Raw genomic sequence first — 14,782 nt, 5'->3', positions numbered from 1 at the left:
ACCCCCACTCAACACAGGCAAAGTTATCAAAGATATAAAGACAAAACAAAACAGAAAACAGCGCCAGTCTTGGCTTAAGCCCACCAAGTAAACTCCAGGTTGTCCTCTGCTGTACTAAAGCGTCCCCTGTGTATTGTGCAGGCAGAGCCGGTCACCTGGTGCCCAGAGTGACATTGGGACTGCAGATTTAGATGCGTGGGGCTGAGTGGTCTGGAAGGTAGTTTATACAAAGCCAGTGCAGTTTGTGCCCTTGCCTGCACATATGCATACTGAGAGTAGCACCACCAGCCCTGTGTCCAGTTCTCCTGAGTCTTAGGGCACTTCTTCCTTGTGTGTGTGTGTGTGTGTGTGTGTGTGTGTGTGTGTGTGTGTGTTTGTGTGTGTGGCAGGCGGGAGATTTCTGAGCTGCTGAAACCTGGGGAGCTGCATCTGTGGCTTACTGCTGATCCCTGGGAGTGCCTCCGCAGATGTAATTGCCCTGCCCTAAGCAGACCAGAAAGGGTGAGGGCTGGGGATGGAGGGGTCTTCTCTTTCCCAGCCCAGCTGTGTCACACTCTTCCTGCAGGCCAGAAAAGTTGGTGGCTGGGGGTGGAGGAGTCCCCTCTCTCCTAGCCCAGCAAAAACCACACTCCTCCCAGCCTCCTCCCTGAGCCAGAGCTGCCCGCCAGTCTTCGCAGAGCCCGAGCACCAAGGCTCCTCTGCAATCTGACAACACTCCTCAGTTCAGGGGCCAGTTCAAGTCTCTGTAAGGGTGGGGATAGGATTGGAGGAGTGGGGGGAGGGGCCCAGGTATGGAGTTTGTGTTCTTTGTTCGGCCTAGGGCTTAATTGGAGTTATCAGCTGAGGTTATTGCCTCAAATGCTGGATATGCTGCCCTCTCTGAGGAAGAGATCAGCTGTGGGACGCAGGGAAAGAGCCCACTTCCTGGCTTTTGTGTTCTCTGTTCGGTCCTGGGATCCCCTGGGTCTCTGCAGCTGCAGATGTCGGCCGTGTTTCCACAGCCGCAGATTTGGGCCGCTTCTCCACTCCGCTCCCTTCCCTCTTCCCCTGCTCACCCAATTTTCCCCACCTGCAAGTAATCCTTGCACAAATCTTTTAGCTGTTCTGCGTGATGAGCAGAGAGTCCTTTGATGGGTTATAAATGTCCCGTTTCTGATAAAATCTGGAGGAGAACTCAAAAAGTGCGCCCCACTGCTGCCATTCCTATGACGTCACTCCTGGTATTTGTTTATTCTGGGTGATGTTTAGTTTTAGTTTGTGTGTGTGTGTGAAAATAAATTGGTATCAAGATAACCTGGTAACTTCCTGATTACTTCAATGACTTCTGTATTATATAGAAACTGTATTGTGGAAGCATTTGCCATCTTGGTAAAGTATAAAGAAACTCTTTGCTCCACAGAGTAGATAAAAAATGTGTTGTATACTTTATTTTTCTAGGTAAAACCCTTTTTATTTGGGGTCAAAAGTTCAAAACCCCAGATGATCATAATGGTACAAAGAACTGAATATATCTCTGAAATGTATTATATGTCAGGCAAGTATTCTCAGTTTGCCCAATTTAAATGTGTTCAGTTTATTTTGAATATCATATACAAAATGTGTAATGAATATCTGCTAGCATTATTATTAGCTAGCCCCTCCTTTTTGCGTGTTTATTAGGTGTCAAGCACTATGCCAAGCATTTAAAATATGTAAGTTCCCGTAATTTTTACATCAACCTTAAAAGGTGAGTTCTGTAATTATTTCTTTTTAATAGTGTAAGAAATTTAAGTTCAGAAAGGTTACATAAATTGCCCAAAGTCGTAAAGAGAATAAGCAACAGAGCCTGGATTCAATTCCAGGAAATTTACTGAAATTCAGTATCTATTCTAATTGTCTTATTTCTTCAGCATTTTTTAAAAATTCAAACAATATAGGAAATTACCTCAAATAATTTCCCACATAGATAAGAAACAAATTCTAAATCTCCTTTTTTTCTTTTTCTCAGTGGAATCTTTTAAGTCCATTATTATCCTACTATGTAGATTTGCTGTGGAATTTTTAACTTTAATTCATTATGTCTTTGTTTGTGTTAATCAGTGCAATTAAAATACGTATAATATACTTAAAAAGAGGGGAAAAGTCAGTACAGGTACACAATTATTTTCAGATTCTTTTTATATAGAATTTAGCTGTAGGTTTATAATTGTACAAAATAGTAATTTAGTAAGTATAAGGAATAAACTTTTACATTTGAATTAAAATAAATTTACATAAAACATTATCAATCTCTATTTCTCAAAAGAAAACCTTATACCATGAACCAGAATTAGTGATAAATTTAGTTTTTCTGAGTTTTTTTCAATAAAAGACACTTAGATAAAACTAAACTAGAAAGAGTATTTTGATTGAATTTACATTGATGTCTTCTGATATATACTTAGATTCTGAATATAAACATGAATTACACTCTTCAGACCCAGTAACTTTTACCGAATAATCTGACAACCTGTTAAACCTGTTGCATAAATGCAATGCAAATTTCCTTATGTTGTACTTGTTATGAACTCAATATTTTTGTTTTACTTTCTCATGGAAAATCAGGTATGTGATGAATTCTGTTAGCACAATCTATACTATTCAACAAATGAATAATTAGCATAGAGAACTGAACAATTGCTTCACACATCGTATTAGTCTTCTCAGGCTGCCATAACAAAATAACACAGATTGTATGGCTTAAACAACAGAAATTAATTGTCTCCAAATTCTGGCAGTTGAAAGGCCAAGATCAAGATGCTGGAATGATTAGTGGCAGGTGAGGGATCTTTTCCTGGCTTGCAGCTGGCGCCTTCTTTCTGTCTTGTCACATAGCCTTTCCTATGTGCAGAGAGAGAAAGAGAGAGAGACTGTCTGTGTAAACACTGATGTGTTTTCTTCTTATAAGGACACCAGTTCTGTTGGACTGCATGATCTGTAAGGAACTAGGCTCTGAAGATTCAGAGACAGGGAAATAAGAGTTATTGCCTCCAAGATGCTTATATTCTAGTATGAGAAACAGAGGATAAATAAATGACTAAGTTCCATAATAACAGCATGGTAAGGTGAATTGCTAACCAAGTAGGGAGGATGGTTATAACCTTTGTGGGGAAAATTATTTTTAAAAAATCACAACTGTTGCAATAATGGGTCATACAGACTAAACCGGAAGTCACTGGCAGATGAATCATTAGCGTTCATGCCCAGCTGTGTATTATAATTTGCACAAACTTGCGTATAACTGCAAATTGTTCAATATGGCTAGAACAATGAAGGGTATAGGAGAGGAAAACGTGTAGTGGATTTCATATTTAGGTGTTTGCACTAGAACTGGCAATCACTGAAAGGGTCATCAACAGGGAAGTAGCATTATCAATCTTTTACACTTTGAAAATAACATACATGATATTATTCAAAGAGATGTCGGGGAATGAAGATACTGGAGCTTTGGAGATTTTGCAATAGTTTGTGTCAGAAAATATAGACCTAAAAGTATAATTATATCTATAACAGGAAACATAGGACAGAGTCAAATAATAGCTTGAGGGGTTTAATAAGTGGGTCAACATAGCTGATGAGGAGTAACAGGGAGTCAATGTCAAGGCCTGGATTTCTAACTTTGACTTAAAAATTCATATGGGTTGGATCTATTATGTGTGGGTAGTTGTTGGTTGTTGATGTTGTTGTTGTATATGTGTGTTGAGAGTAAGGAGATGGTTATGTATTAGCAATTATCCAAAATGGTGCACACTGACTTGTCTGATACATTTAATATGTGCACTACTTTGAGAGAGTAGTTTGTTTAGTAGTATATGAGTATGTGGATATGGAACTCAGAGTTCACGTATGTGTATGGTTTGGGGAAGAGGTAACATTTGGTAGAGAATTATATAAAAGATTGCTTAAGGAGTGAGTGTTGTATTACATGAGAAATGATGAGCAAAACAGAGCCAAGCAAAGTTTCAGAACGAGACAGAAATAGTTGGCTAACTCACCACCCATTCCCAAATGACTTCTATCTTGCCAACTTCACTCCAGAGATTGGAGAAGCCAAATACTTGCTTTATTGTCTCCACTGATGCTTGGAGTAACAAATAAAATAATCCTTATTATAGAAATAAAAAACAAAACTGCTGGGAAACTTCAAGGGAAGCTTTTACTTCCCTCATACAAGGTGGTAATTTTTCTTCCTCCTTCCTGTGTTGACAAGGAATAGGATGACACAAGTTGCAGGGTAGACGTTGTGGAAAAAGCCACAGAGATGTTGTCCTCATAGCTCTGAATTACTCAGTTATTCAACATGAATAAGTCTTAGAGATCTGCTGTATAACATAGTGTCTGTGTTATAGTTAGTACTGTACGGTGCATTTAAAAAATTGTATAGACGGTAGATCACATGTTAAGTATTCTTTGCCTTCCTATTCCCCTCAAAAAAGGGGATCATGAGGAAACTTTTGGCGGTGATGGATATGCTTATTATCTTGATTTTGGTAATGGTTTCACAGGTGTATGCATATGTCCAAAATCATCAAATTATACATTAACTATGTGAAGTTTTTTAATATCAATTTTACTTTAATAAAAGTATTAAAAAAAAGAATTAGAGCCATATGTCTGCAAATATTTTGTTATCTTGAGACAATATAACAGTTCTGTGTAAGCCAGTTAGTAAAGTTTTCAATCTTTTGAAGAATTCTATATACTACAAAGTAATAGTGTGTCAGGCAAAGGGAAACAGAACCAGCCAATATGCTAATACCCATTGTCAACATCAAACCAAGAAGAAATTAAGAGAAAACAATGCCAAAAAAAAAAAAAAAAAAAAAAAAAAAAAAAAAAAAAAAAAAAAAAAAAAGAGAAAACAATGCCAAAGTGTTAATATAAATAAAGAGCAAAGCATAATTTGATTTGTAAAAATTTTATTTTATCTTAAAATTTAGTAAATCACCAAAAATGGACCTACATTTATGATAGATACCTGCTATTATTAAATAATGCTTTCTAATCACTTTAAAAATTAGTATTGTGTATATCTTAGGTCAATTTTGAATATATCAATCATCCAATGAACACTATTTTTAAGATTAAGATATGTTCACTTTATTTTTCTTCCAAATTGGAAATAGACCTTTAAAGTAATAAAAATAATGTATGCTCCTTAGGTAAAAAAAAAAAAAAGAAAAAAAAAATCAGATACTGTAAATAAGTATAAATAAAATGGTAAAAATACCTAGCATTCCCACTACCAAAAGAAACTTCATATTTTGGTTCCTAAATTTCTAGATTTTATTCATTGGTTTATTCACTATTTAATATATTCCAACAGGGTATGCAGAAATTAATGAAATATGTGTATAAAAATTTTTATAGAGACATATTTTGGTTATAAAACCAGCGCAGAGAGTAATAATATATTTGCTTAGCCCTTAATTTTTTCACTTATTGCTTCTTTTTAAAATATGCTTTTTCTATTAATACGTTTTAGAAATGTACTTTCTTGTCCTTGTCTTTTGGCTCATATTATTGAAGGGGAACATAAGCTAAAGCAAATTTAGTGTGGATAGTTAACATTAAGGTAAAAAAAAATTATCAAACAAAAAAAGGCTGATAGCTATGAATTGATTAACTTTTGCTTTGGAGAAAAAATACTACAATCTCAAAGCTAAAAAAAAAAAAGTGGAATTTTTATTGTTTTCTTTCTTTGCTTGCCATTGACTTAACACACACTCATTTTAATAATTACATTATTCAAATTTGTTTATCATTTCACTATATTTCACGAGGCATTATGGTTTTATTATAAGAAGAAATATTATTGGAATTAAAATTTACCTATGAAGTATACTAAGAAATTTGAGATATGACATGATGCTGATCTACATATTTAATTTGTCTTTAATGTTGTTCTTGTTAAATTTGGAACAATATAATGTACACTCGTTTAATGTGTGTGTAGCTCTGTACTTCTCAGTTTCTTGTTATCATGGAACAATAAATATAGATCCAAGTTGTCAGCTCTTATGGCTATTTAATGCTGCATTTTATAGGCACATCTTAATCTAAATAAAGTTTACTGCTCAATTAACATGAAACTTTATTTACCTTGTCAAGAGATAAAATATACATTTTAACTGCTTTAATTTTCGAAGGCTATCAATATAATCTATTTTACAAATGATGTATTTTGATAGCATGCACTTTTTTTGGCATTGCTTCTTTTTGATGTTAGAAGCTCATTTTATTTCTTTAAACAAAAGGAGTAAGTGAGAATGATCATTTGGTGATTTCACTCAGTTTAGTAATTCCAGTGTCAACTTCTTTATTTTTCTTCATGTATTTTTGCTTATAGTCTGATTTAACAAAATATTGACAGAATGTTTCACTTCATGAGAGTAGAGAGGTTTCTGAGTAAAGAGAAAGACTTCTCTATAAAGAGCTACATGGTTTAAATTTTGGACTTGCTCTATTAAGTACTATCACAAATTAGACACAACTTATTAATTTTTTAGAACCATCTCATTTATAAACATCAACTACAAAACACCCTTTAATTTCATGGTGATTACTAGATAAATAGCAAGAAGAAAATAAAAATGGAAACTAGAGTACAGCAACTATTAATATTTTATGTCAATATATATTTTTATATACACAACACTTAGCAGGTTAATAAAAAATAAATAAGGGTAGACAAACATTAGAAACAATCAAATTAAAAAGGTATTTCATTAAATAAACACATATATCAGCCAAAGTAGAAAATCTGGTCACCTTTGCTTAGAAACCGTTCCATAGAATCAATGCCTTTCCATTTCTAATGCACGTATTTAACCTGAAAGTCCATTTAATGTCAAAAGAATTCCTCTCACCCCGACTGTGGTGTTGGATAGATATTTTCTTTCCTTTGTCCACTGCTGTATTTACAGATAATATATTGATACAGAAAACTTTGGTTCACCCCAGCACCATTTTACAGTAGACAACAGGACGTTAGCAATCCTAAGTGAGGGTACTTGTGTTTTCTCATTATGAGAAATGGATTTCCTTTATTGGTTTGGAAAATTCTAGACATCCAAAATACTAAACATCCAAAACAAACAAACAAACAAACAAACAAAAAACACCTAGAAGGGATGTCAAAAGAAAAAGCAGATATTTTAACAACAGCTTCCTAGCTTCGTCTGGTCACTCATAAACATGGCAATGAAGCCAACTTGCAATATGAGTGCCATCAGATTTATGAGAGACAAGAAAGATGGAGTTGCTGGATTAAAACAAAGCATCTTCTTGTGGCTTAGAATCTGTTTCTGGGTCTAAAGGCCATTTTAAAACATTCAAACAGTTAAATTACAGAAATTCTAAGAGATTTTGCTCAAATTTGAGGCTGTTAAAGAACTACATGTTAAAGAAATCTGAAGCAAAAATTGGTGGAAGTGAGGAGACCGGCTTTGCCAGTATTTGAATGCAAATTGAAAAATCTTCCATTATACTCTATGCTTTAGTTTCTATATCTGGAAGATAATACTGTGAAACTAGATAACCTATAATGCCCATTCCAGCACCAGTATATATTCATATATAATTTATTTGTATTTTCACTAGAATTTTCATTTCTATTGTAGTTGACTTGTTAAAATACAAATAAATTATGAATATATATGAATTATGAATTAACATTTCTCAGCTACCTGCTATTTTTATGGTTAGCCAAATAAAGTTTTATTAAACTTTGAACATGATTACATTTTTGACCAAACTATAGTTTTTCTATTTGTGTAACATATGTCATTTTGGTATGTTATAAATGTGTAACATAACTTTTATAGTACCAAAGAGGTATGAAAAATAAAGCAATCATGAGTATCATTATTATTAAAACTATTTTATTTTTGCCTGGTAGGGATGAAGTTGAACTTTGCTGAATGGTTTTAGTTTTCATTATTTGACCTATCCTCTGGACTATCTTTTGGAGGTAAAGATATATGAGATAGGTTATTGCTGTTAATACTTACATTACACCTGCAATGTACTTATTAGCTTTTATAATTTTTTAATCTAATTATGTTGTGTGTTTCTTCTTTCCCCCAAAATACTGTATGTACATTAAAAGTGTGTGTACATTATTGTCCTGCCACCAAAACTTTTGGAAAATGAATATTTGAATCGATGCATTTAGCCCAATTAGAATATACTTTAGGCACTCTGCAGCTCCTTAGTGAATGAATGGTGGACCAACTTTCTTACATTGATTGTCCATGTCCAACGGAATACAATATCTTTTGTACAGGAATATAGATTTTGTTTATTCCTGGAGGTATATACATTTAAATAAACACAATCATCACCGTCACCATTTATTGCAAGCTTTGCTATACCCGACACTGTTCTTGTGTTTCATTTTCATGACCTAATTTAATAATCACAACATATAATGTCTCTGAAAATTTAGAAAAACAATCACAATGACATGTGACAGAGGAGGAAGCAAAGGAGGGTTGAATAAATAATGTGTATATACCACTTAACAGTGTGTGAAGCGATGGCCTAATTATTTAGAGTATACCACCATATTTACTAAGAAACATTCTATTAGACAGCTATATTAGTATTCCCATTTTAAAGGTGAGGAAAATGAGACACAGGGCAAATTTCCTTCATAAATTTGCAGAGCTACTAAGCATCCCAACCAGAATTTTAAGGCAGACATATCAGGTCCACTATAATGTAATGCTTCTCAAGTTGGAATTGTTATTCACAATTTACATGTAAAGTAAAACTCAGTTTAAGTAATTTGCCAAACATTACTATTAGTAAATTTCAAAAATAGGATGGAAACCAGAAATGTCTAAACCCTATTTCTTTAATACTGCCTTCTATTGGCTTTATATCACTTACTGCAACTAAGGTAAGAGTTGTCCATAGGTTTAGTTGATTTATCATCTCTGAAACATACACTTAACACATGTCTTTGCCATACACATGTGTGGTTGTACATAAAGTTCGTTGTCTATACCTTCTTTTACAAAATACTTTTATAATATGACATCTATCTCTATCAATTAGTAGCGCTGCATTAAAAACAAAAATCACACAGAAACATAGTGACTTAAAACATCCGTCGATTATGTTGGCTCCTGATTGCATGGGTAGGAATTTTTAACTGGACTTAGTTGGCTGGTTCTTCTGCTATGTGTGCAGCTTGGCGGGTCTTGGCTGAGCTCATTTATGTGTGTGTGATCACATGGGGAGTTGTCTGGGATGACTGGTTAATAATAACCTCATCTCAGATGTGATCTTTATCTACATGGTCTGTCATTCTCTAACAAACTACCCTTCCTGTTTTTATCTGGTGGAAGAAGTAGTGAGTGAGTATCTGACAGTGAGTCCCAGTGAGCAAGCTTACATTTTCTGCTTCCCGTGGATTTGCTGTTTGTCCCATTGGCCAAAATAAGCCTAGTCAGAGTAGAAGAGGACTGCACAGGTTCATGATAGGGAGGGGTGTAAAAAATTAGGGGCTATTACTGCAACAATATGCCATGATACCTAATTTTAGCATTTCAATATAAAATAGAATATCTTGTATTTTCAAATTACTCTAGAACAAAAAGCAAAGTGCATTTTTCTGTATTTTTCAAACTATAATATTTGATCTTAATTTGTAAAATTAATTTCAGAGGACATTTCCTGATTTGCTCCCATGATTTATGTTGTATTCAGTATGAGATTCAGCTGAATGCTAACTAACAATGAACAAATTTGAGTTAGCATTAGAGAATAAAATCTAAAATGTTGTTGTTTTCTTTTTTTTAGAGCAAACAAAATAAAGAAAAAAGTGATATAGCTGATGAAGAATCTATGTTAATATAGTTAATATGTTATATGTACATTTTAGCTCTTTTGTAATGTGATTTTATTCCCTTAGTATTTTGCAATTTTCTCATTTGTAGGATATAAACTTTAATTCTTATTTACTGGAAGTACATGCCACCTTTTCTAAATATTAGTAAAATACCTAAATTATTATACAGTTTACTAACACAATTTCCATGTTATTTCATCAGCTAGTGAACACAGATATTAATATATTCAGAGATTCAATTCAGTATATATTGTAGGATTCAGGGACAAATCGAAGCAACCAAAGCTCAAGAAGCATTTGTGTGTAAGTAAGAGATTCAAATTATTTTTGTAAACATTACTTATCTACACAACTTTTTAGGGTTTTTTGTTTCATTATCTCACACTAACATTCAGCTGTTTCATAAGTTGTCCATGGACATTTCTAAATTGCTGCCTCTACCTAATGGAAGCCTCGGGAAATTAAAATGCCAATTTTGCTATAGTTATTAAGCAAAAGTTTTCTAAATTATCCAGGAGACACTGTGGAATAGCATTGAGTCAAAAGTCTAATGTGAGTTAAAGAGGTTAACCAGCACTTTTTGTCCACACGCTCTTGCATATGACCACAGTGAAGAAGTTAGAGAGAAGAGCAAACATTTTGTGCAATCAGCATTTAGTCGGCTTTTCATGAGCCTTGACCTTTCTATATCATTAGAGCATGATATTTTATTATGCTCAGACTCTATGGCTGCCTTCCATGTTTTTCTCTTTAAACTAATGATCAAAAATGGTTTAGGAAAATTTCTGTTGAGCTTTTTGGAAACAAATTTAGTTAAACATAAAGGGATGGTTGGTGCAGCAAAGTAGTGCTGTGAGTTCATCTGGGTAATTGTTTTTGCTACAAATATATTACAATAATGGATAATATATTAAATAAAAGTTACAAAACCAGGCTCACATAAAAAAAAATGATAGGTATGAACCAGTAAAAAAAGAAAAGTACAACAATTTAAAACAATAGTGAGCACACTTAGGCCATTGTTAAAGAGGCTTCAGTCCCGTATGCAGTGGTGACCAGAAATTTGGCTCCTACAGCATAACAGGTGCTAAACCCACTCCATAAAAGATGAGAAACTCTTGTCAACAAAGAGACCACAGCTACTTTTTTCTTTGGTAAAGCGATAGGAGGAGGAAGAAGAAACCTGGGTAAGAAGAAAGCACATGAGCATGTGAGTGTCTCTTCATGGCAAAGTGAGAGTATAAACTGGAGTAACAGATTAAATGCAGATTTTATGATCAGACAGTTATTTTACTGGTCTTCACTAAATACTCACAGGAAGACTGAAGGCAAAGCAGGACACCCAGGAGAGTTATCCCTGTGAGGCAGAGATAGATCATTCCTGAATAACTCATTAGAACAAGGTAGAGAACTGATATAAACACAAAAGACACTTCAAGCTCTTACTTAGTCCAAGATAGTGGCCCTCTACACTTGGAGAAATAGCTGCAGAGGTGATAGAGGATGTGCTCAATACCAATCGGGGCCCATTTATGGCTGAGAAAGTCTCTCTGAATCTTATATGGATGCATCTGGAAGAGGGGCAGGAGAACTGAGGAAGAGAGAGGTCTCTCCTGGGTTGCAATTGCCCAGGGCCAGAATGCTGATGGCAGGGGAAAGTAATTAAAATCAATTATCCAGCAAAATAGAAGCTTCCGGTCCAGATATCGTATAATTTGAAGTATGCAATGAATTGAGCCTAACGAACACAAGATGATGATGATGATGATGATGATGATGATGATGATGAAAACGAGAAGTAAGAGGAGGAAGAGAGGGAGAAGGAGAAGGAGAAAAAGAAGAGCATGAAAGCGATTTCAACATGGACTTGCTAACCTCAAAAAAGATTTCTCTGAACATAAGAGAAGGCTTAAAATTTTCTGTATACAATTATTATTTTTCAATGTCTAATGTTATTCTACCAAAATGTCTAGCACAGTGAAAAAAATTAAAAAGCACAAAAGAAGCAAGACAACATGGCACATCATTAAGAAATGAAACAGTCAACAGAACAAAAAGAGAGATAACATAGATTTTGGAATTATCACATATGTATTTAAAATAACCAATTTAAATGTATTAAGGAATCTAGTAGATAAAGGGAACGACATTTATAACATATAGGAAATAATTGAAATAAAAGAAATAAAAAATCCAAATGGAAAAGTGTTGTGCAACAAATAGATTGCTTTTTTACCTTATCAACAGAGAAAAAGGTCAATGAAGTTGAAAATACAAATACAATTTGAATGACACACAAAAAAAATGAATTAAGAAAGAAGAAAAAGAAGACCAGATGATACAAAACCTGTAGGAAAATATCACAGTCTATCATACCTATCATTGCAGTCCCAGAAAACATATGAGAAATGATGAATTGGACATTGAAAATATTTGAGGGGTGATGGGTTAAATTTTTTAATGGCAAGACATTCCAGATATTTTCCCTCTCTCTCTCTCTCTCTCTCTCTCTCTCTCTCTCTCTCTCTCTCTCTCTCTCTCTCTGTCACACACACACACACACACACACACACACACACACACACACACACACACTAGAAGTAAGAAATATGTTCAGTGGGACTGATCGCCAGGTACCATCTTCCAACTCCTGAACAGTTTTTCAAAAGCCTAGTGAAATGTCTCTACCTAGCCTCAGACTTAACACTTCCCTAAACAGGGCATTACGTGGTTACAAGAAAAAATTTAATCCCTGACTTCACAAACCCTTCTATATAGTATTTGTAATAATGTAGATATAATAAAACACAGAATATAAAAATGTATAAAAGAAAGTAATAAATGTATCAAAATCTGTAATAAATAATTAATTGAATAAATGGTTCAGTGGAAAGAGAGGGTAAAGAGAAGAGTAAGAGTGAAGATACAAACTGTCGAGAATACTGCCTAAGTAAATTAAGCAACAGTATGATTGGACTCTAATATTTACTTAGGGACTTAAAAAAAAAATTCCAATAACACAGCCTTTCATATTCTAGACTGTTCTGCTAATTGCAAATAATCTGGAAATTCAAAACATCCTTCCTTCCATATTTGCTCACTTATAAGGTGGGCATATTTTTATGATGTGTTTAGCTAGCAGATTAGTGAAGTGGGTATGTCAGAAAGATTCAGCTTCCTAATTAGTGTATTTAATGAGTTTTTGCTATGTCAGTCCCTGGTAGTCTATTTACTGTTTTTCATACTGTAGTTTGGAAGCCAAAATGCTAGTCAGTTTCAATTAACTCAAAATATTTCTACTAAAATCAGCTCAGTAGTAATATTTAATGGTTTCCATCAATAGCAGACATAGTAGTAATAAGGCATGGTGTAATAGCATAAAATAGTAATAATGAGGCAAGGTATAAAAACAAGTATATAAATAAATGTAAATACATAACATATCTGAACATTAAAATAATAAAATAAAACAGAAATGTGTTCATGTAAAATTCAAAAAAGAATTGCCTATATTAAACATGTTATTATATACCAGGGGTGCCAAGAAATGTATATAAGTAGACACTTTGGTCAGCGTTGCTCAAGCAGTAGTTCGCCATAATCAGAAGTGTCTGGAGGCTGATGGTAACCACTTTGAGCACCTCTTGTAATTGCAGAAGTCAAATGTGACTTGTATTCATCTTTTGTTATCAGTATATATTGAGTATTACAATTGTAATACAGTTTGTTTTTTTCCTTTCTTAAAGTGTGAATACATTTCTTTGGCACCCTCTGGCTGTATATGCAATAATATTTATTAAAATGACACACAATGGGATTTATAGATAATGTATTACGGAATTGTACACCTGAGATCTATGTAATTTTACTAACAATTGTCACTCCAATAAATTTTAAAAAATGAAGTTTTAATGAACTTGCAGTTAATTTCAAACTATTTTAGTTTTACAAACTGCATACTATGTGATAGATTATTTCATCTGCAAATTCGGTGACTTTGGTGAAAATATTAACTTATAAACAGTACCTGTATATCAACTACATTGATTTGTTAGTATATTCTCACTCTATTACTATACTTTTTTTATGGTAAATGCTAGTTTGGCACATATAATAGCAAAATGAAGAAATACATCTCCATCCATTCAGTGAGAGTCTATGGTCCAGAACAACTCCCAATTCAGAAAATCTTAACTGTGCTCTAGATTATCTGGCTTTGACTGTATTGAAATTTCACATTAGAGAGAGAATTTAGAATTAGATTTCAGATTTGGTGAGGCTAAACTTTGTGCAAAGCTGAGATTGGTTGAATCTTTTCAAATTGAGAAGCTTCTTTTAACTTTCCTGGTTATTTTTCACATATATGATTTATTTCCAACAAAAGCCATACTTCCTCTTCTATGTCATACAGCTCTCATTGGAAAGTAACATCTCAGCTAGAGATGGCATTCCATGAACCCCTGATACGTGGTGGTCCTATGAGTTGTCCTCAATGTAATGTGAGCAGAAGTGTCCATTTAAAGTTAATTAAAAACCAGGGAAACTTCCTCCTTTTCTCTCTTTTCCTGTTGAAGGACTAAAGGCAGAGGACTGGAGGTTCTGGGGGGTAGCAAAATACATTCTGGAAGCAACCTGGTTCCTAAATCACCATACAAGGAAGACAATCCCATATAAGCCAGAAATACCTACATTAGATAATTAAAAGAGTGAGGAGTAAAGTTATCTTGTGTTAGGTCACTGAAAGGTTGAGGTTTACTTTTTCCATTATGGAGACCTACTCTAATTATGAAACAATTCAGAATTTTTCACACATGAATATATTTTAATAGCAGTGCCTCAGAGATCATTTGAATGATTGTTAGATATATTTAGATATTGTCTCCTAATAATGGCCTGTCAAGTGAA

Source organism: Rhinolophus sinicus, chromosome 3, assembly GCF_057876585.1.
Source record: "Rhinolophus sinicus isolate RSI-liver-muscle chromosome 3, RSI-T2T, whole genome shotgun sequence".
Classification (NCBI taxonomy): Eukaryota; Metazoa; Chordata; class Mammalia; order Chiroptera; family Rhinolophidae; genus Rhinolophus; species Rhinolophus sinicus.
The sequence above is the reverse complement of the archived record's forward strand: the minus strand, read 5'-3'. Positions refer to the sequence as shown.